Here is a 21889-nt window from a genome sequence, read left to right as displayed (position 1 = left end):
ATAATGTTCTTATAGTTCTGCGGTAACAAATGTTCTTTCTCAGGTGTTGGACATCTGAGTATTTAATTATGTCCTATGTGCAAAGCTTGAATTAATCACAGGCTGAAGTGCTTTTTATTTATACCCATTCTCATTTTAAACAGAGTAGAGGTGTCTTATGAAAATAAGCCTAACAAGAAAAGAAATTAAGTGAGAAAAACTGGTGAAAGGAAGAAATACAGTTAGTAAAAGTAAGATAAAACCTCAAACATAGTTATTTCTCCAAATATATGGGAGTGAGTTGCTCAGGTGGTGGCAAAGATGATGAAGAGACTAAAATTTGGAGGCTAAGTACTTTAAGCAACTCACTCCCATGGCCACATTTCAGAAGAATTTATCTTTTGAAATTGTAGCTGCTATCTCATGCTTTGAAAAAGCCCTTCTCTTTGTTTAGGAATCTTTCTTTTTGGACTTCTCAAACCTTCTAACCTTTAAGTTCCCTGAGGCCTTCAGCACTTTGAATGCTCTGTTGGATCCAGGTCTATTAGCATTTTAGAAGCTGTTTCTTCCTCAAATATATCTAAGTATCTCCCTGTCTTACCAACACTCCATTCTCTAATTCTCTCACCAACACTCTCTTTCCCCCTTGCCTTTCTGCTGCACTCTCCTCACAGTATCCTAACTCTGGATCCATTTAAACATCTACATTTTACTTCTACACCCAGACTTCTGAGCACTGCGAGAGAAAAATCTCACCCCATTACAGTGGATGCTGGATCCATTGATGCTGTCAGCCAGGCACAGTCTCCAGTCTGGTTGTGATGACCCTTCAGTCTGTCACCAGCCAACTCTCACTTAGGTTGTTTCTGGCAGCTGTTCTGGAGTTTTCTCCTGCCGTGCATCTGCGGCACCTGTAAGCAACTTGAATTCAGCATCTGGTCCTGCCTGGCACATTGCAGACACTGAATAAATGTTCATTGGATGAATGCAATTTTCATGCTAGTCTCCTTTTCCTTATCTCCCTTCCTCCCCATTCACTGGCAACTGATAACCTTGCCTTTTTTTTTTTTCATGGAGAATGTAGAAGCCATCTTAAAGACATACCTCTCAACCTTCTGTAACTTGTCTCTCCTTCATCACTAACTCAGTGAAAGAGGTATTCAGTCATTTGTTCAGGACCAGTCTTTTCAACTGTGTTATCAACCTCTTTGCTGACAGTCCTCTCCAACTCCCCCCCAACACACACTCATTCTGTGAACTCTACTTTATCAAGGGTCCCTTCTCTCTTCTAGATCTTCAGTTATTTCATTTCTAATGGTCTTCACTCTCAGTATGTAAGCTTCTCCAAAGCTTTCATAGTTTCAACCTAAACTCCTTCTGTTGTCTTTCGAAATTACTCTTGCCAATATCCCAAATTTGTTAAATTCAGTGGGAAATTTTCCATATAGTTGCCTCCATCTTGTCTATTGATTATTCTCACCTTCTTAATGCTCTCCTGCTTTTGGTTGTATGACACTTGGCTCCTGTGTCTTGCTGCTGCTTCTCAGATGTCTTTATGGAAACCTCCCCCACTTATTCACTGTTCTAATGGATGTGTTTCCCAGTGTTAAATTCTCTTTCCTCTCTCTCCTCACACCATACCCTCTCATTTAGTGACCTCAGCCACACTCACAGCTTTGATCATAGATATTATGATCATCTAAGCCTGCATCTCCAACTGAGATTCTTTACTGGAGCCCCTAAATACTACAAATTACACATTTTGGAGGATCTATGGACACCTCCCAATCAAATATGCCTTAAGCTAAGTTATTACTCTTCAAATCCTTCTCATTCATTATTTGTGATTGATGCCACTGTCCATCTGTTCATGAAGCCTGGGAACACGCAAGTCCCTCTTTTCCCTCTCCTCATTGCATCTCGGCCATCTCCAGATCCTGCTGATTCTGCTACTTCAATGGCTGCCAGTTTCATGCTTATCCTTCCATTTCTTTTGTTGATGTCTTAGTTCAGGCTCTCATCATTCCCCTGCAGCAGGTTCCTAACTGGTCTCACTGGCATTTAATTCTTCTATCATATGATTAGCAGAATGATTTTTCTAAAAGGAAAATCTGAACAGGTTACTCCCTTGCTTGAAATCCTTGTAAGCCTCCTATACCTTTCAGGATGAAGTTCAAAATTCTTAATAGGATATGTAAGGCCCATGTTGATGTGACCACTACCCACTTTGTAGCATCATCACTCAACCCTAGCAATGTCGTGCACTTCTTGTTTCTGTTACAATGCCCCATGCTCTTTACTTTGTGATTTGATAAAAGCTGTCCCTCTGTTCAACTTCCTCTGTGGCTCAGATCACTCTTTCCAGAAAGCCTTTCCTAAACTTTCCCCAGCATGATAGGCTCCAAAGCACCTCGCGCACATATCTTCAGGTTCTGTTTATTTCTCTGTCCACTACAAAAGTGTGGCACCTCAATTAGGAATTATTTCTCTCTTATTTGTTATTATCTCTATGCGACCCCTACTGCCTGTCCCCACTTACTGAAGTTTTTACAAATAGCATTTTCTACACTGTAAATAGATTCCAGAGACCAGCTTAAATCATATATATATATATTATATATATATAAATAAAAACAAACCCAAAACCATGCCACAATTTAAAAAAATTGAAGTATAGTCTGTTTACAATGTTGTGTTAATTTCCGGTATACAGCATCATGAATCAGTTAGTTTTATATATATATATTATATATATATATATATATATACATATTTATTATATATATTATAATATATAATTACTTTTCAAATTTATTATTATAGGCTATTACAAGGTATTGAATATAGTTCCCTGTGCTATATACAGTAGGACCTTGTTGTTTATCTATTTTATATATATAGTAGTTAGTATCTGCAAATTCTGAATTCTGAGTTTATCCCTCCACCTGTCCCGTTCTCCCCTGGTTACTGTAAGTTTGTTTTATATGTCTGTGAGTCTTTTTTTTTTTTTGTAAATAAGTTCATTTGTGTCATTTTTAAAGATTCCACATATAAGTTATATCATATAGTATTTTTCTTTCTCTTTCTGGCTTACTTCACTTAGTATGACAATCTCCAGGACCATCCATGTTGCTGCAAATAGCATTATTTTATTATTTTTATGGTTGAATAGTGTTCCATTTGTATAAGTATACCACAACTTATTTATGTAGTTATCTGTTGATGGATATTTAGGTTATTTCCATGTCTTGGCTATTGTAAATAGTGCTGCTTTGAACATTGGGGTGCATGTATTTTTTTGAATTTGAGTTCCCTCTGGATATATGTCCAGGAGTGGGATTGCTGGATCGTGTGGTAAGTCTATTCTAGTTTTTTAAGGAATCTCCATGCTGTTTTCCATAATGGCTGCACCATGGCACAATTTTAAGGCAATAGCTTGTCACTGGAAGGCCCAGCGGGTAGAAGGGTAGCTTTTGCCACCAGTGCACTGTTAGAATACTTGTATGATCTATGACCTCTTGATGTAACTGTTTGTAGCAGCAGATAAACTGAAGTTTGAGAACACTAAAAGTATTTAAAGTTTTAATTATGCATTGTATATATTAAAGATAAAATATAACACCATATATAGAGAGATATAATGTCCTACTTAACTGCAAGTTTTCATTATTTTGGAAATTGTTCTCTGTGAAAGCTTAGACTTGACTTTCTACACTGTTAATGTACAAACTCCAGCAGTATCACAATTTACTGTATCATTCAATTCTATCTCATTTCTCACTTCCTAAATGCATTTTGGCTTGTGTCAGGTGGTAATTCCATTTCCCCATCACTTCAGTATTTACAGGGCCTACGTATCATGAGAGGACGTGACCCAGGCAGATTGAAATTTTATTTCTAGTGTCTGCAACAGGGCATCTCCACCACGTTTAACTTTGGACTTATGAACTTCCTATCTGAGACTCTGTGGCACCTGATTTGCATCAACTGTGTACAATCTCCTGCTCTTTGGAAGTCCAGAATTGTATAATCTTGGGGAAAGGAAATTTAGCCATATGTTAATTTTTCATTGTGCATTGTACCTATAGTGCTTACTTTGCTCCAGCTTTCTCTTCCTTTTCGTCTTTGCTTAGAATTGTGTTTCCTGTTTATATAAACTGGGGTGATCCAGAGGCCTCCACAGGCAATAAATCCTGCAGGATAAAGGCAGACCAAGATAGGAAAATGTTTTTTCCCCAGCTCAGTGAACAAGGCAGTTCTGGAGCCTGCAGTACAGTTTTTATTTTTTATTTTTTTCAATTCCCAGTGTGGGTTGTTCACAAGGATGGACCATGAGCTGCAGATAATTTCTCTTTATTCCACGTCTCACTCAGAAAAAGCTCTAGGAAACAGATTGGTGATTGTGTACAGGAATAGAATCACATATGATCTGATGACTGCAGTTTAATTATGAATAGAATCAAGGAGAAAATTATTTCTGAAATCTCTTCTTGCTCCCTGTATTTGAATTCTTCAAGGTATAATACAGGGATCTGTTTATTTTTGATCTACAAAATGAGCTGCATGCATAGAGGTGATTTTTTCTGCTTTTTGGATTATGTGCTTGCTTTATTAGAGTGGTCCAAGTAACAATATTATTATACTGGGCTTTCCAGCCAGAATTCCCATTTTATAGATGAGGAAACTGAGGCTGAGAGAGATGATAGATCTTCTCTTAATATACAGGCTTTCCTCTTTCCCACTCATGTCTAATTTTTTTTTTTACATACATTCTTATTCTTTGCCTTTCCCCTGCCCCCAGAACACTTCCATGTTACCAATCCTGGTTTTGTTCAGAGTTCATTGCTGTAATAGGCTGACGTAAAGCTGGGATTTCTGGAGTGTCCTCAAGTAGTGATCAAGCAATTAAAACTTGATCACTTCCTCCACAGTCATTTCAGTAGAGTGAACAGAGCAGACATGTGCTCCTCAAGCTCTCTCAAGTGTAGAAGGACACATTTATAAGAAATCACATCTCAGATTCTTGAGACCATCCATGATGCTCCATGGAGGATGTCTAAGATCCAAATTCTGGAGAAAAACCCAGGAACTTCCAAGAAGAATTTGATTATTTTTAGCAAGTAGAATGGTGAGAGGAGATAGGAAGATGTGGAGAAGAAAAGGCAAGAGTGTTCAGAGAAGGGTTAAAAGAGAGACAACTCCCTCAAGTGACTAAATGGCTGAGGCCTGGGCAGTAAATCTCTCAACAGTTTTTCAAAGTCTGAGAAATCTGTATTTAGAGGTCAGCTGACACACCTGCTTGAATTTCACCTTTGGCTTACTTATGTTCTGTAGAATTTAGCTTGAATTTTAAAGGGCGATGAATGATAAGTGAAGCTGACCCTGATCCCTGTTGAATTTTTCAAATTAAATGAGTTGTATTCTGCACAGATAATGTGTGTGGGTAAAACATCAGCCATCAGTATGTATGAAGAAGAATAAATAACGGGCTGAACTCTTAACCTTTCCACTAACTTTTTATTTTTTAGTTTAAACTAGTTATAGACTGACAAGAAGTTGCAGAAAATAATACAGAGAGGTCTCATGTGTCCTTCACTCAGCTACCCACCCCACCCCCATGGTAACATCTTACATAACTCTTTAGTCCATTATCAAAACCAGAAAATGGATATTGGTGTAAGACAGTTAAGTAGACTACAAATCTTATTCAAAATTTCACCAGTTTTTAACAAGTATTCACTTTGTACATATATATTTCTAAGAAATATTATCCTGTGTATAGATTTCTGTAACCACCACCACACCCAAGATACAGAACTGTTCTATCACTAAAATGGAACTCCTTCATACTACTCCACTGCAGTTACCTTCCATTAACTTATTTTTTTTGCTTTGCTTTCTTATTTGTTTGTTTATTTATTTATTTAAAATGTAGTTGATTTACAATGTAGTATTAATTTCTGGTATAAAGCATAGTGATTCAGTTATACAAAAAATTATATATATTTATTCTTTTTCATAATAGGCTATTACAAGGTATTGAATATAGTTTCCTGTGCTGTACAGTAGGACCTTGTTATTTATCTATTTATATGACCAAATGTGTCATGCAGCCCTTTTTCTTTATGGTTCTTCACGAGATGGGGTACATTTTCCTCTGGGGAAGATGGTAAGAATTCTTTTGTCTTTAAAGAATGTTGTCAGAAATTCAGATGAAACTTTTCATAAAGTTATTTGTGATATATATGATATGATGTGGTTTTATAACTAATATTTTCTTAAACAATATAAAAGACTCTTTGACAGGTATAAAGCCCCACTGTTTACAGATATGAGTGACAAGTTTGTAATGGAGTGAAAATATGCTGTGTTAAATCTAGTGAAAGCTGCTCTGTCTGGTCCTGTTGAAAGGGGATTTTGACCAAATCATGCAATCCTTTTCCTGTTTGTAGAAACTGAATTGATGTTCTAACATTCCATGCTTCTTATTACGTATCTTGGATAGGCTAAAGAGTGTCTAAAAGGTACATTCTACTTTCTAGACAGAAAGAAAAGAAATTTTGGGAAGCTCTTTAACTGAAGGTTAAAAAGTTAAAAATCAGATGGTCTTCAGGGCCGGGATTTAATAACCACCTTTGTATTGAGTTGGCATCGGGAATGCTTTCTATAAACTCCTAAAATGTAAGAACAAGTGACTCTATCCTGATAACTAATTAGATTAACTTCTAGTTGGTGGGATTTGGGTTTATCTGAGACCACACATTCTCATTATGCTTTTTGTAATCAGCACCTGGGGAAAGCTGCTACATGGTAGACCAGGAGAACGCCTAGGCCTTGTTTCTACTCTGCTTGCTGCTGTGGATACCTACCTCCACTGTGGCTCACTGCATGTCAGAGAGGTGCTTACTGTGGCTCTGCCTAATGTATTCTGAGAGAAAGTGTTGTGTAAGGCAGAACTGGCCCCACTAAGGATATCTTCCTTAGAGCTGTTACTTAGGAATAGTGACAAAGCTTGAATTTCTTCTTAGAAGCCCCTGAAGCCTGGAGGTTATCAATTGCTGATCTTGGAGATGTGACTCTCAGACTTCATGGATGACTATAGCTGAGGTGCTTATTAAAATTATCTCAAACTAAATATTCCTGTTTAGTGAGGCCTGCAATGGTACCTACTCCATTCTCACTGAGCCCCTTAAGTTGTTTCTGATGTGGATGTTCTTGCCCATAAGGCTGCATTTGGAGACACTGCCCCAAGATTGCATCCTCATTTTGATGTTAATAGAAACTGAACCCAGAGCAGTGATTAAATACCATCTAACACAGTATCTGGAACTTGTCTCCTGACTTTCAAATGAGCACTTAATATTGAAATGACAACCAAAAACCTCACTTTTTTAAAAAGAAAAAAAATGCATGATTATGAGAATAGGAAAATTTTCTCTTAAACCAAAAAAGAAAAAAACCAAAAAACAAAAACCAGTGGCTGGAAATTGTGAAACCTTGGACCAAGCACATCCAGACATTAAACAGAAAAAGCAGCCCATATGGAAAGAACGCAAAAGGAACATGGCACTGGGAGCCACATGATTCCAATGAGGACAGGGTCTCAGAATACAAATGATAAACTGTTTACACAAAACACTTGGTAGACTATTTTTTTTCTTTATTGTGAATAAATCTTACGCTGAACTCATTATTATTGATTCTGTCTTGCCACCATGGAGACTACAACACAAAGAGAAGTGGCTGGTTTGTGGTAATGAAAGATGATCATGTGGAGAGCTAAGTGGTTGGGTAACTGCCCCAACCTCTCTTCAGATGGACACCAGCCATAATTAGATGAGCCCACTGCTGCTTCATGGCTCCACTTGACATTAGAGACTATCTTTTCAATATACTCTGAGAATATACCTTGCGAATATAGGCTTAAGAAAATTTAGACATACTGTTTTTCTGTTTTTTTTTTTTTTAACTTTATGGTTACCAGAGTGGGAAGGGATAAATTGGGAGTTTGAGATTTGCAGATACTAACTACTATATATAAAATAGACATATTGTTTTAAGGTATTGTTTTAGGGCATTGTTTTAAGGAGAGCTGTGGAACTGAATATTCAAGCAGATTGGCTATACCTTAGAATTTCAGTGCTCAGGGCTGGGAGTAATGAAAGTACGTTAATTCACACACTAACTGCCCAACACTGGTAGTGTGTGAAGTACAGGATGATGTATAAAGTAATTACCTATAGGGCCACAAGAAATAATCTTGGAAACCTTAGTCTCATTTCACAAATTATTTCCTTATTTTGTGGATTCTCATTTTGTGGATTAAATTGAGCCATATAAAGGAAAGCTTTACCTTCCTCTTTTGGTTTTCAGTAGTTGGGACAAAGAAAATGACTGTATAGGACTAAAGCAATGATTATGTTGGAGTACTTGAAAATAACTTTTTACTAAGTTACATGTTTTCCCAATGTGGGTTATTAATTTCTTGAATTTGTTTATTTTTCTATAACTGATCTTGTAAGAAGTTCTCACCGCGGTGTATGTATTTATTTATCCACTATTTATTGAACACCTATAATATTCTACTACTGTGTTGGAGATTGAGGGAAACAATGGTGATACTGCTCAAAATGAATACCCTGTTTTCATTTATTAACTAGAAGTATTATATAGTATATTAACTTTTCTATTTATATCCAATTAATTATGGCTTTACCTTTTAACTACTAGATAGTCTCGTTAGATTGATTGGCTTAACTACTATGAAGAATTAAAGCCAAGCTGAGTCGAGGAATGGATTTTTCTTTTTCTTTTGCAATAAATATCTTTCTTTAGCCATGTGTTTTATAGTCCTCATCTTTAATATTAGACTCAATTATCTCACTCATACAGCTTCCCTGTATAATTTTATTGCTATCTTATAAGCTGTAAGATTTTATTTTGCTAGGAGAGGGGATAAAAATGAGAATGATTGATGACTTTTATTTGTCTTAAGCATTGAAGTAATTTAATGCCATATTTGCTTCTGTCTTCAGCTTTAACTTTTCATTCTAGCATCCATGGGGGAAATTTGTGCAGCAATAATTCCAGATTATGTTATAAAATTTTAAAATATATATTGAGTATTTGCTTTGTCAGAACAACTTTCTTCACTCCACCAAGTTGTTTAGTAGTTTAGATAATAATTCAGTTTAGAAATGGAGAAACTCAGGCATAGAGAGGTATCAAGTGACATTCTCAAGCTAGTATATTCAATTTGTGACCCAGATGTGACCAGAATAGGTGGTGATTTTTTCACCAAGTCACATAACTCTCTAATAATGTGAAAGAAAGAATGTTCACAGTGCTGAAATGTTCTCTCAATTATATAGTACATGAGATGTGTAGAGTCTTTGCAAATCATACCACATGGAGACTCTACTTCCAATAGATTATGGATATTTGTATACATCTGTAATTAGTCATAAAATATTACTTGTGTGGTTACATTGGAAAGAATGAAGCACATTTTTTAGTGCTGTCCTAAATGTCTGCAGATTTATTGCCTGGAACATACTTACTTGTTCAATGCAACATCTGCTAAACCTGTTGGTGTCTTATTAAAATAGCAGATCTAAGTATAAAGTAGTATCATTGAATATAGTCCTTGGGCTGATCAGGCAAGTTTAACTGGGTAAAGGCTATGTTTGAAACATGTGACACTCACTGCCTTTATAGGTTAGATTCTGCTCAGTTCAGTAACAGAATTGTTCTGATTACGGCCGTTGAATTTTTGGGGAGGAGTGCTACCTGACTTTTACCCCACACACATGGATTAATAATGATATCGATAACCATTTGTACTGTTGGTTTCAAGGGACTAACAGATACCTCATAAACTGAGTGAATATGTAATCCTTTTCTCTGTTGCAGGCGGCTGGAACACTTGAAAGTTTTCTTCATAAGCCCATTTGCACTTTTTTCTCAATCCTGTCACCCTTTCAGGGTTAAGTTCAAGCCTAACCTTCACTAAATAAATATCCTTGATTTTCCCAGTCCATTTATTTCTCTCATTTCTGGTCTCCTAAAGCATTTATAGTCAATATCTCATTATTTTTATACTTGCATGTATACTGCCATTATATGTAATGCTTATAAAGTCATGATTTACATGGACAGTTCCAGATAGATGTCACAGGCAAATGTACACAGTCTATAAGAGTCCTTTATTTGGAGGGAGCATATACTCACGAACTCCTTCATGTTCTCTGTTTTCTTGCATCCAGAGCCCTCGTATGCCACAGTTGCTCCAATTTCTTTTCTCAGTGACCCTCCCATTATACATCCATTCAGAGAAATATTCATCTAGGACAAGTGTGCTTCTGGTCATGGCAGAGTAACTACTAAGGAACTTTCTCTCCCACTGTAAACAAGTAGGAACTTGGGAAAAATACAAAGCAGCTGGTTTCAGACATCAGACAATAGTCAGTCAGGTCTGTGTCCCAGAAGAGAACAGCAGCAAACAAGGTGAGCCTGGACTGACTCAGCTTTCTGCCCGTAGGTGTTCAATGGATCTTGGCCCTGAGAGAGGGAACTCAAACAAAGCACTGGTGGCTTTACCACATTGAGGTGACAGATATAGGGTTCATGGAAATGGAGGCAGCTAGAGGTGATGGAGTGGAGTACCAGAAGAGGGGAAGATTCTCAGAGAAAGAGCTCCAGGACTCTGCATGGGAGTGGGGATGGAGAGTGGGTGACTCTTGAGTTTTTGTTTATTATTGTATTATTTAGTTATTTTATTTTGGTGGGTCGGGGGAGGTAATTAGGTTTATTTACTTTTTAGAGGAGGGACTGGGGATTAGAACCCAGGACCTTGTGCATGCTAAGCATGTGCTCTACCACTTGAGCTATACCCTCCCCCTCGACTCTTGAGTTTTTGAATGAAAACTAAACTGTATATGTACAGGGTGAAACTTTAGGAGTAAAAGAATGACCAAGGAGCTATAGGCCAAACAATTCCAAGAGGTCATATTGGGCTGAAAGACATTCTAGTTTTAATCAACCAGGAAGGAGGGACTCAGTGGACACCTAAGACATTCAATAGAGACTCCTAGCATTCATAATGTAGCATCCAACCCAAAATTGTTAGAGATCAATAGAAGCAAAAATATGTAACCAATAACCGAGAGAAAATTCAGTCATGATAGATAGACCCAGCAATGACAGAGAGGATGGAATTAGGAGACGAAGACTTTAAGAGAGCTTTTAAATATTCCACAATTTAAAGTAAAACAAACAATGCAGAGAGGAATAGCAGATATATAAAAAAAGAACCATGTGGAAGTTTTGAACAAAGCACTTGTACCCAGAATATAGAAATAACTCTTATAATTCAATACTAGTAAATTAAGCAAACCAATTAAATATGAGCACATATTTGAACAGAAATATCACAAAAGAAGTTCTACAAATGGTTAATTTAGACATGAAAAGATACTATCATTAGTCATTAGAAAAATGTAAATGAGAACCACAGTGAGATACCACTGTATATCATCAGAGGGGCTAAAACAAACAAACAGAGTAACAAATGTGTCTGAGAATGTGGAGTAACTGGCATTCTCATTCATTGCTGTTGGTGCTAGAAAATGGAGGAGACACCTTGGAAAATAGTCTAGCAGTTTCTGAAAAATTAAAATACACTTACCAGATGACTGAGAAAAGTGGATATTAAACCTTTGAAAAAGGCTTAAGAAATCAGCGCTCCTTTAGCCTTTGCCACTGTGTGTCCCTTGCCTATTGAACTCCTACTCTCCCATTTCTTCCTGAATCTAAGCCACAAAAGTCTGCTAAAAGATAAACTAAGGCATATTAAAAAATTTAAGAGTTTATTTGAGCACATTGATTCAAGGTTGAGCAGTGTCAAATTTTAAAGTGTTTAGAAATGCTGTGGGGATGAGAGCTGAGGAGAGACTTTTACAGAGAAAAGGTAGGTGCAAAATAAGGAAATTATCGATTGTCCATGGCTTAAAGCCTACTTGGCTGTTTGTGATTAGTTGTCCTTAAATTTTGATTTCATAACCTTGAGGCATTTATAGGCTTAGATTTGAGTTTGCTTATTTGAGTTTGTAGGTGCCAAGCGTTAGAGCTGCATTAAAGCATTAGAGCCATCTCAATCCAATGGCCTCCTTGTTTAATTAATTTAGCGAGTCCAAGCACTTAAGTGGTTAACCAGGAGCTTCTTACATGCAAGGAGTGGGCGAGACACAAGGTAGACCAAGTTGGCATCATCTCTAGCTGTTAAGAGGTGAACAGAAGACTAGTAAAACTCATATATCATCATTATCATTGTGTCATAGTTGTAATGTTCTTATTGATTGGTCAATGTATGAGTTAGACACAGCTTCTCTTTCAAGAGTTATCCAGTCTTAATAAGGAAAAGTCATATGGGAAGTGGTGTCCTATACAGAAGTACAGAGTGTTATGTGAGTTTATATGTATTTCTGACAGAAGTGTTAATAGTTCATTGTACTCAATGTTGTCTTATTTCCCTAAGTTTTATTTAAGGAGCCAAGGATAACCTCTTGAACTTTTGCTATATTGATGGAGACACCTAAACCAATGTTAAGAACATAGATAGTACTCCATCAACTGAGATGATTATTTTCTCAGTTAGTTAGTTCCTCTTAGGCTTGGCAGAATCCCCTGAATGGAAAACCGAAGGACTATGACATTGAAAAGATACATGTTTCCTTTTTTCTCTCTGAAAAGAAGTAGAAAGTCAAGGCTGGAAAATCAGGGCTGTGGTTATCAGGGACCCAAGCTCCTCTTCTTTCTGCTTTGTCATCTTTGTTGCCTCTTATTTATCTTCAAAATGGTCCAAAGTGACCACTAGTGCTGTCCATCACTTTTGTGTTCAGTCAGAAAGAAATGGTCTGTAGTGGTGGAGAGGGCTGCACGTGTACACACCCCTGGGGAATCAGCTCCCTTTGAAGACCTTTCCCGGAACTCCACCCAATTACTTCCACTTACGTCTCACAAGTCATAACGACTTGTAAAACGTCCAGGAAATATACACTTTTAGCTGGGCATATTGCCTCCCTGAATAAAATCAGATTCTGTAGATAAGAAAGGGGATTGGTGCAGACTAGGTGGTCAAACAACCATCCTTGCTATGATCTAGTTTTTCAGTAATCTCAAGCTTGAGAAAGCTGATATGGCTATTGCCAACGAGTGGTTGTATTTTACCATTTTTCTGTTTGAAGTGGGAGAAGTTGTTGGTTCATCCTCATGGTTCTTGAAGGCCCATGTGTACTGCTCTTCTGTAATGCTGAGGTATTTTTCTCGGCACATGGGAGAAGTAGCTTTCATGAAGTGCAAAGAAACATATGATGACAGAGAAAACTTCCTAATAAAGAGAAGGCTTTTGGAATATTATGGATAAAGCAAAGGTAATCTGATGACAGATCAGCCTTCGTGATCTTTATGCCAAATGATCAGTATTGAAGGAGAAAGTTAGGGATGCTTTGAAGTACCTTAGAGATGTGTCAGATGAGCCCGACTGGTCCTCTTTCCAAAAGTCAGAATGGGCTAATTCTCCTACAAAACAAAAATAGACAAATGTACTTTATTTTCATTTAGAAGTACTAGTTTCACTGGTGCCCAATGGCTAGAGATAATAATTAATATTAGCTGCCAAGTACCTAGCAAAAACCGAGGAAATTGAATTATTACCTTTTTGGTCTCTCAAATAAGATTTTAGGATATTTTTCTAAATCCCTTTGATCTTCAGCAGGAGGAATGTTGTTCCATTTGAAAGCACTGTTATTATCAAAAATAATGGAAAGGACCACAAATGGCACTCAGACCTAGGGCATCTCATCATGCTACAATTTTCCCTATATCAGCTTTGTGGCAGGTGCTGTGCTGAATGATGTTTAAGTATAGCTTCTGCCCAGTGGCCTGGATCAATTTTGCAGCCATTATTCTGTTTCATTTAGTTTCAGGACTAAATGGTCAATTGTGTAGTTAGGTTCTTGCCAGTACATTTGTATATAGCAGCAGCATCCACTTTTGTGATGAATCATAAGTATAAAATTGAACAGGAAGAGAACAAATAAATGAATCACAAAGGCTGTTAGAGGCCCTTGAAAGTCTGGCCTAAGTGCTAGTAAATGCTAAAGGGGAACATGTTTACTGTAGTAGAGATAGAGTAAATGGATGAAATTGGTAGATAATTGGGAAAGGTATGTGGGAAAATTGAATGAGTGTAATGGGTAAATAGCATTGTACAAATGGACAAATTTCTGATGCCGAAATAGGGTACAGCCAAGGCCAGTGTTTATGTCACTCAGATGAAAAGACTGCAGTTTGCCTGGGCCAGAATGAATGATTCTGCATACCACACACATCAGGATACAAGCATCTTTAACTTAGTCATGCCTTCCAGAAGGTGCTTTAATTAGGCAGAGAAATGGGATACAGTGCAAGATAATGTGTCTGTGAGAGGGCTTAGAGACCGTAGACCCATCTCTCCATCCCAGAGGAAAGATACAGTGTACCTGCCCCTAGCACTGTCGCGTGCTACCTATGATAAGCATCTTCACTGGCATAACTTGGTAGAATTGTTTTACTGCTTTTTTCCCCCCTACAGTAGTTCATTCTTGTATTCACTCCTTCATTAATTAATTAACTCAACTTTGTTTCATTCCTCAAAGGAGATTTTTAAACCCGGAGGTTTAAAAAAAACCGGAGGTTTAAAAATCTCCTTTGAGGAATGAAACAAAGTGTAAGACTTCATAAGAATTGCAGCCATCAGCCCTCCTTCTTTGTGGTTCATAAATACCCACTACATTTTTTTTTCCAATTATGTGCTAACAAGATAATGATGACTTCATTGCATATTCTTTATGGTTTAGCACTAGTGAACTTTTCTCATTTTACAAGAGGTTGTTTATCTGCAGTGGGACTTCCTTTCTGTTAAATGAATATTCTGATTAATGGAGCAAGAATTTTGATATATAAATTTGAATTTAATACAGTACACTTAGCAATAATACTATCCTAGACGTGATTTAATCTGATTTGAATCTATAGATAGTTTAGGAATTTCCAAACTAAAACACAAAAACAAAAACTGCTAGGATCAACCCAGAAATTATTATGTAGGACTACATATATGGAAGCTCTGGAAAGTAGAGCTGAGCCTATATTAAACCTAGGACACCCTAGGAATTGTTTAAAAAGAAATCTCTGGTATCAGCTGTTCACCTGTCTCTTTTTTTTTTTATAGCAGTAGAATGCAGAGTAAATATAAAAGGAAAGAAAAGAACATAAGCAAAAACTAGAGAAACTGAGCTAGGATTGTGCATATATAAGCTTTAATGAAGACTTGAGAACTAGGGAAGGTCCTGTTTCTTCCTTCTCTCTTATACTACTTTGCAGCCATGGAAACCCTCCCCTAACTCTTGCCTTAAGCAACATTATCATGGTCTATCAAATGGCATCTTCCCTCTTCTTCCAGTCTTGATAATGGCAGTAGTAACAGACCTGTCTTCTGTCATCACTGGTATAGCCAATAAGATTGCTTGTCCAAGGACTGCCCAAGAAGAGAATGAAGCAATACCAGAAAAAATCTTGCACAATAGCTGTAGCTATGATGGCTGCTAACTGTAAGGGACATGGTGCTTGGAGAACTCACCCCATTCTCTGGGGGTGTGGAGTAAAGCTGCCTCATCTTAAATTATAGATAGAAAATTTAGATTTTGAATGATAGAGACACATTGTTAATTGTAGGCATGACTGAAACATTTTCTGAGTTTGCAATGCCAGATGCAGGACTTTCCAATTTTATTTTTAAACTTATTATACAGTAAAATTGACCTTTTTGTTGTACCGTGTTGTAAATTTTAACACATGTATAGATTTGAATTGTCACCACTACAGTGGATATACAGAATTGTTTAATCAACCTCCCGTAAAATGCCCCCAATACCATCCCTTTGTCATCACTCCTCCCTCTACCCAAGATTTCTGGCAGCCACTAATTTCCATCAGTATAGATTGTTTCCGTCAGTATAGATGAATATGTAAATAAAATCAAACAGTATATAATCTTGAAAGACATTATTCAGAATGATTTCTTCACTTAGAATAATGTCGTTGAGATCCATTCATTTTATTGCATGTATCAATATTTCATTCCTTTTAATTGTGAATAGTATTCCGTTTTATGGATGTACTGCATTTTGTATCCATTCTCCTGTAGAGGGATGCTTGATTTGTTTACAGTTTCGGGTATTACATATAAAACTGCTGTGAATAATCATGTACAGGTTTTTGTGTGAGTGTAGTTTACATTTTTCTAGTAAATATCCAGGAGTGCGATAATTTGTAATATACTAAGTGTATGTTTAACTGACAAACTCTTTCCAGAGTGGATATACCAATATGTATGAGCAAGGTATGAGAGTTCCAGTTGTCCTGAATCCTTGCTAGCACTTCGTATTATCAGTATCTTTTATTTTAGTCATTCTAATAAATGTGTGATGTGTAGGTACCTCATTGTAATTTTAATTTGAATTTCCTTATGACTAATGATGTTGTACCTTTTCCCATATGCTTAGTTGCTATTTTTATGTCCTCTTTGGTCCTTTGCCACTTTTAAATTGAGTTGTTTGTTTTCTTATTGTTGGATTATAAAAATTCTTTATATTCTGAACACAAGTCCTTTGTCATCTGTGTAATTTGCAAGTATTTTATCTCAGCCTGTAGCTTGTCTCTTCACTCTCTTAGTAGTATCTTTGGCAGAGTCATGTTTTTTATTTTGATGAAGTCCAATTTGTTGTGCTTTGGTTATCATTTTTAAGAATGCTTTGCTTAACCACAGGTTAGGAAGGTTTTTTTCCAATTTTTTTTCCCACAAGTGTTATGGTTTTACATTTAGGCCTATGTGCTTTTTGAGTGAATCTGTATATAAAGTATGAAGTTTAGGTCTAGGTTCAATTTTCGCATATGGATAACCAGTTGCTCTAACCTTTGTTGGAAAAACCATTCTTTCTCTGTTGAATTGCTTTATACTTTTATCAAAATCAAATGGCCATATTTATATGGATCTATTCCTAGACTCTTTTTTATTCTGTTCTCTTAATCTATGTGTCTATCCCTTGATTATTGTAGCTTTAAAATAAGCTTTACTATTGTATAGTGCAATTTCTACATCTTTTGTTCTTATTTTTAAAAATTATTTTAGTTCTTCTAGTTTCTTATCTTTTCCATATACATTTTAGAGTCAGCTTGTTTATATCTACATAAAACTCTGCTGGGATTTTGGTAGGAATTGCATTAAATCATTAGATCATTTTGGGGACAATTGAAATTTTGCTGTGTTAAAATTTCTAGTCTGTAAACATGGTATGCTTTTCAATTTACTTAGGTATTCTATGATGATTTCTTTCCTCCTCAGCATTTTGCAGTTTTAAATATACAGGCTCTGTACATATTTCAGAGGTATTTCCATAGAACATTGGGTAGATTCCATAAACCAAGAAGAAATATTGAGTTACTTTAATCTCACGTAGCAGAAAGGGAAAGCAATAAAGAAGAATATTCTACTTACAAGGCAGGAAATGGGTCTACAATAGACAATCATTGAGAACTAAATTAAACATACTGACTGAGAATTGATACTGACATTATTGCATTTTAAAAGTCAGAATTCAGGTAGACAGGAAGAAGACTTGCTAGGGCTGAACATGATGCATATGAGATTGCTGAGACATTTGTATTCGATGGTGTGTGAAAAATGAATCTCCATTCTTGGGATGGGCTGTCCTGGAAGCTAATGCTGTATTTAAAGTTTTTCGTTTCAGATCGTGTGTGTGTGTGTGTGTGTGTGTGTGTGTGTGTGTGTGTGTGTGTGTGTGTGTGTGTGTGTGTGTGTGTGTGTGTGTGTGTGTGTGTGTGTGTGTGTGTGTGTGTGTGTGTGTGTGTGTGTGTGTGTGTGTGTGTGTGTGTGTGTGTGTGTGTGTGTGTGCGTGCGCACATGATTTTTACGTTTAAGTCAAGCCTCAACAATTTGAAGAAATGAATTCAAGGATTGGAAAGACCATTGCCATGTCATTTACTTTCTTACCCCAAGTCCCAGTAGGTCAGAACAGCATGACTGTTACACTGAAATTGCCTGCCTGCCTGCCTGCCTGCCTTTACTCTTTCCTTCTCCCTCCCTTCCCTTTCCTTCTCTTCCCTTTCCTTTTTTCCCAACAATCTTCAGAAGAAACTTTCATTCCTGAGTGATGCATTTCACTCTCTGAAGATCCACTTAGTAAAAGAAGAAAAGAGCTACTCATTCTGCCCCAACATTAGCTTTATGGAAACAATGCCACAGGTGTTTGCACTAGCAGCAAAGTATATTAACTCTCAATTATCTATTGTGACCCTTTATTGGTCTCAGTCAGCTGTATCCCACATTAAGGTACTATGAAATTTAATGAAAGGTAAACTACACAGATATTACTGAAAAAACTGTAGAATATTACTAGATATAATTAATGGATTCAAAGAAAATAAATGTGCTGCAATCAAGATAAAATTAGCATTTTAATTTTATCAAATTTTGTAGAAACATTTGTTTCTGAAAACTATAGAATTTTAGTTTTTCTTCCAGAATACATAGGATCTTACCTTGCTTTACATAAATGTGTTTTTTCTATCTAATAACATATTTTATGTATTCTGTGCCCTTTACAGTTATGTCCTTGTCTTTGTATGTCTGATCTGTGAGTGGATGTTTTCCATCACCGTCATGTGTCTAAAAGTAAAAAATCAAAACAGGCTCCAACCCTAATCTCACTCAATAATAATGTTTTACTGTGAACAGTTTTAATTCTTAGTGACTGTTTGAAAATGTTGGACTTGATAGAGCAAAACTGATTTAACTATTTCAAGTATCAAGTCAATACTCAATGAGAAGTGATAATTAAATATAGGCCTCAAATATAATTATAGATCACCAGCAGTATCTTCATATTTGTTGCTTTAGTTTGCTAGATAATTTTGGTATCTAATACCAAAGTAGCCTGTTCAACTAGATAAGTTTAACTAGATAACTAGATAAGTTTAACTGATCTTCATTCATTAATACAACAGATATATTTAGAACCAACTGTGTAGTTGGCACTATTATGTCCTCTTTATTGGTCAAAGATTAAAAAGCATTATGTCTGTCTTTAGGGAGCATCCAATTATGTAGGAGTGATAGAACAAGAAACCAAATGAGTATTGTACATGTCAAAATACTAGTTCACAGTTAGTGAACTCTTACCATTTGCTCAGTGTTACACTATATTTTATGCATTTTTAATCATTTTAACATCATGAAAAATTTACGTGATAGATATTATTACCATATAAAAATTTTGGATGAAGATCTGAGGCTTCAGATGCTAAAATCTTGCTATTAGTCATTCAACTAGGAGAGCAAAAATTCAAATCCATGCTCTCTGAGTTTTGTGTTCATAGTCTGACTCAAGCATAACCCTTGTAACCATCAAACTGTCAATCCCTGTATGGTCTGTAAAAAATATAACAAAGAAATGCTTAACAAAACACCACAAAAATGGTGCAATAATGTTTGGTAGGACATCAGACATTGTGTAGGAGTTCAGAAATTGTCATTAACAGTCTCCTAGAATCTATGAATTTTTGTAATTCTTTCTTTATTAAACTCTGTCTCATGACAGCCTTGTCCTTAGAAAGAAGTCTGTCATTTCTTTCTACATATTACTTCAGCTGCAGTTTTTAGTGGAATGTTTATTGTCATTCTCTTCCATTTTAATTTCCTCTTTAGTCAAAGAGTTATTTAGGAGTGTATTTGGCGCTTTCAAATATGTTTATAAATTATCTTTTAATTATTCATTTTCATCTTTCTTGTACTTATAAATTATTTGACATTTTGGAGACTTTCTTTGTGGCCTAGTATGTGATCAGTTTTTTGTAAAGTTTCCACATGAACTTGGAGAAAAATATTTGTGTTTATTTGGTGTGTTAGTCTAAAGATAAATATGTGTATGTCTTGTCTTTTTTTAAATTTAAATCTTATGTAGTCCAAGGGTTTTTGTTTTGTTTTGGTCTGGTAGAAGACTGTTAAAATATGCTGTTCTTATATTATGGATGGACTAATTCCTCGTTTTTCTATCAGTTTTTATTCTATTTGTATTGAGACTCTACTACTTGTAGTAAATAAATTCATACTTGTTAAAAATCCCTAGTAGAATGTCAATTTTGTCTTACAATAATGGGAGACAAAGTAGAATTTGCCATAACAGCTATTTTCCCAGTAGAACCTTTTCATACCTTTTCTTTCAGCATTTCTGAATGTCTTTTATAAGAGAATTTAGCTGCATTTTAATCTGCCTATAGCTTTCTTGGGGGAGTTTTCTTTGTGTATTTCCCCTCTTGTTGCTAAATGTCGGGAGCAGGAGGTTTGCATCAGATAGCTGACTTTCTGCCCATCTTGGCTAGAAGGCCTCTACTGGGCTTTAGATTGGAGCGGGAAGTAAAGATCAGAGTAATGGTAATCCATTTTACTGATCCCTGTATACTTTGGACACTGTACAGTCTTGTGGTATGGTTCAACAGAGGTTACCCTACCCCTTCATGGCCCTGGGTTAGTAGAGGGCTCTATAGGTAGAGCCAGGACTTTCCTGAAGATTCAAGGGTATTAATTTGTAAAGGGTGGCTGGCAGAATGTAGTCAGTAAATTTTTTTCTCTAATAAAGATGAGGAAAACCAGTGACTAGAGTGAAGGAAAAATCCTAGCTGAAAATGTCACAAAAAGTAATTTTTTTTCCAAAAATCAAGAATAATACAAACTGGAAACAAGAACACAGAACTAGTTCTTTTGAAGAAAGCAAATGTACCAACAAAGACAACAGATTTATTATAAACAGGAGTAACTTACCTCAGAAGACAATTTGAGATCATCTTAGGGATCTATGCCTTTTGTGCTTTTCTCAGGAAGTATAGTAAATAAATGTTAGCAGTCTCTAAAAGTCTGCTTAATGCTTAATGGTTTGGCATCCTGGGAGTTTATCCTGATGCCTGCTTGAGGGAAGCTGCCCAACCTTGGTAATCGTTTCTTTTCAACCTGGTTTTCAGTGGTTACACTTTTAATATTTAAGAGCGTCTTCCTTCTAATTATACCCTTCTGGCATGACTGATGCAAGAGTTGCAGAAGTAAACTGATTCCACGGGATAACTCAGTCTCAGTGGGTGCTTAACTGAAGCTATCTTGTGAAAAACACAGTGTTCTCTTCTAATATACAGTGGGGTATGTGAAATGGGACAACTGTTAATGAGCTGAAAAGCTTATGTATTAAATATGAGTCTCATTTTTAATACGGAAATGGATCTGAGAGGGTTTTAGGTTTCTTATCTTAGTATCTTGTTTATATACTCGTATGAGAGTATTTCTAGGTCAAATTAGTACATGCAGGCTGAGATAGGCACTCTGTGCTAGTTTCAAAGCCCAATATAAATGCTGGTAAACAAAACAGCAGAAAAGGCATAGCTCTGTAATGATTCTCAGTTGTCCACCACAGTTGGTGTATTTTTCCTCAGTCTAATAACTTTTTCATCAAAATCTTCAGGGAAATGAAATAGTTTACCCACACCAATGCCTTCCCAGACATGTGCTTTTGTACATGTAAACCAGTGAGTCTCAACCTGAGTTAAATTTACCAATGTAACACACTAAGCAAAATTAAGAAAATGTAGTAAGTCTTGATAATTCTAACTTAATTATTTCCTTATCTGAGCATTCACATTATATTCTTCTTACTTTTGGTGGTTTAAAATATCATTTTGAAAAATGATAAAATGGGGATAGTAGTTGGGAAATTTTTAATGTGCTACCCTAGAAAAATAAATCAAT

At 36.2% G+C, this 21889-nt stretch overlaps 1 long non-coding RNA gene across 1 annotated transcript; it reads right to left on the bottom strand.

Annotated features, from left to right (window-relative positions):
- Window positions 1–765: 765 nt before the first annotated feature.
- Window positions 766–21054, bottom strand: LOC140695668 (uncharacterized). The gene is made up of 3 exons (XR_012071419.1): window positions 20918–21054; window positions 13494–13557; window positions 766–890 (listed from the first exon to the last, which is right to left on the bottom strand). It is a non-coding gene; the product is annotated as an uncharacterized lncRNA (long non-coding RNA).
- Between the last annotated feature and the right edge of the window lie 835 nt (window positions 21055–21889).

The sequence above is a fragment of the Vicugna pacos genome, chromosome 3, assembly GCF_048564905.1.
Source record: "Vicugna pacos chromosome 3, VicPac4, whole genome shotgun sequence".
Lineage (NCBI taxonomy): Eukaryota > Metazoa > Chordata > Mammalia > Artiodactyla > Camelidae > Vicugna > Vicugna pacos.
This window is presented reverse-complemented; position numbering and strand designations above follow the sequence as displayed.